The following is a 1,892-nucleotide window of genomic DNA, read 5'->3' on the forward strand; positions in this document are numbered from 1 at the left end:
TCATTTGTGTAATTATTTTATTTCTGTTTCCCTGGTAAGCTCCACTGGGGGCACAGAGTGTCTGGTTTTGTACCATTGTCTCCCAGTGCATAGCACATAATAACACCCACAACAAATGTTTATGGAATGAATGAATACAATCTTTATAATGGCTGCATTTTTTTCTATAATTTCCCTAAGCTCCTATTGCTGACTCTTTAGGTCTTTTTCAGTGTCGTTTATATTATAAACTACAAAGCAGAGAACATCACCGTGCATTCATCTTTGCACACTTGTATAAGTATTAATGTATCTCTAAAGGATAAAATTGTAGAAATGGAATTCTCAGATCAAAGTCATGTGTAGGAGACATTTGTCATGATGTTGGCCACCAGCATCATAAATGTCTTCCTCTACTTGGGAAATCCCCCACTCTATTATTTTGGGTGGGAGGCAGAGCCCACTTGCCACTGTAGAGGCACAAAATGCCAGATGTTCACTTTCCCTGTAACTCCCTTGTGACTAGACAGCAGGCATATGACTTTGACCCAACTCCACAGACACCCTCCTCCCTGAGTTGGCGAATCAGGAATCTTGGTGACTTCATCTTCTCCCAAAGGAAGCGACAGGGGCCACTAGTATCCAGCAGTGACAGCACCAGTGTTGTTGCCAGACTGTTTTTGTAGTGTGAGTTCGTCTGTGGTCATGGCAGCTGCCTGGTCACCTTTGTCCTTACCTGTTTTTGAGGTCTGAGACTGTGGCCTTCCCTGGCATTCTGTGAGTTGTTCAACAATAGCCTTTCAAAAACAAACAAAATAAAAACCTCAAAACCCTTTTCTACTTAAATTAATTAGTCAGTCAAGCAACTAGGGCTCCTAACTAAGGCAGTGTATACATTTGAAAATCTGGAAGCTAGTAAATTGCTTCCAAAGAGGTAGCACAGATTCACACTCCCATCTGCAGGGCACACAGCACCGGGATTTCTATCTTCCCTCTAGTACTTCTTATGTTGCTTTACAATGATCTGTTTCTAAGGAAGAGGGCATTTCTTATTTATTTTTCTATATTAAGCCTCTAACCTAGTGCCTGGCATATTTTAGGCATTTATATGCTTGCTAAATGAATGAATGAAAAGAATTGTCTTTAAAGAGTTTGAAGAAGACCAAAGGCACCATAGCTAGAATCAGAGACTGACAGGATATCCAGTCAGCTCCTTATTGTTTGAGGAGGGAGCTGAAGCCCAGAGGAGGCAAGAAACTGTGCCAAGGAGTCACAGCTAGCCAGGTGGAAGCCTGCCTCAGACCCAAGTCCACCACGTCTATTTTAAGCCCACCTCCAAGTTCAGTCCTCTGTTGGGGAGGCTGCAGAAGCTGCTGCACGGGCAATGTTCCTCTCCTTGGGTCTCCTGACCCAGGGGGTAAATTTCAGCTGAAATGATGTGCACCTCAAAGCTATGAAGCTGCCAGAAAATCACCTTGTGAAAAGAGGAGGACTGGAGACCACCCGTTTGGAAAATTGCCTTTGTAGTAATTGGAGGGCACGCACGTGTGTTTAAGGATCAAGCACCAGCCTTGCTATGGCCATAGTTTTCATTTCCCTTTATTCTTTGTATTGCTTTCAAATCAAAGGGAAGCCGTGGCAGAGCACCTCTTGCCCTGAGCTACATATATGAAAATGAACAAGGTTATGTGAGTCGCATGTTTTCAATAATGGATCAGTGGTGCCGCCCCTTCTAGAAACCGAAGTGAGACTGTTGCTAGGTTGGCAGTAAGAGGCTCTGGGTGGGGGTGGGGGTCCTAATTCCAGTGGTTTTACCTTTCCCACATCCCCCAACTGAATAAGAATCAATTCTGAGCCCAACAGGCTCTCATTCTATTTAAAGGGGCCTTTTTTTTTTGACATTTCTATCACCA

This window comes from Eulemur rufifrons, chromosome 30 (genome assembly GCF_041146395.1).
Source record: "Eulemur rufifrons isolate Redbay chromosome 30, OSU_ERuf_1, whole genome shotgun sequence".
NCBI classification, from domain to species: domain Eukaryota; kingdom Metazoa; phylum Chordata; class Mammalia; order Primates; family Lemuridae; genus Eulemur; species Eulemur rufifrons.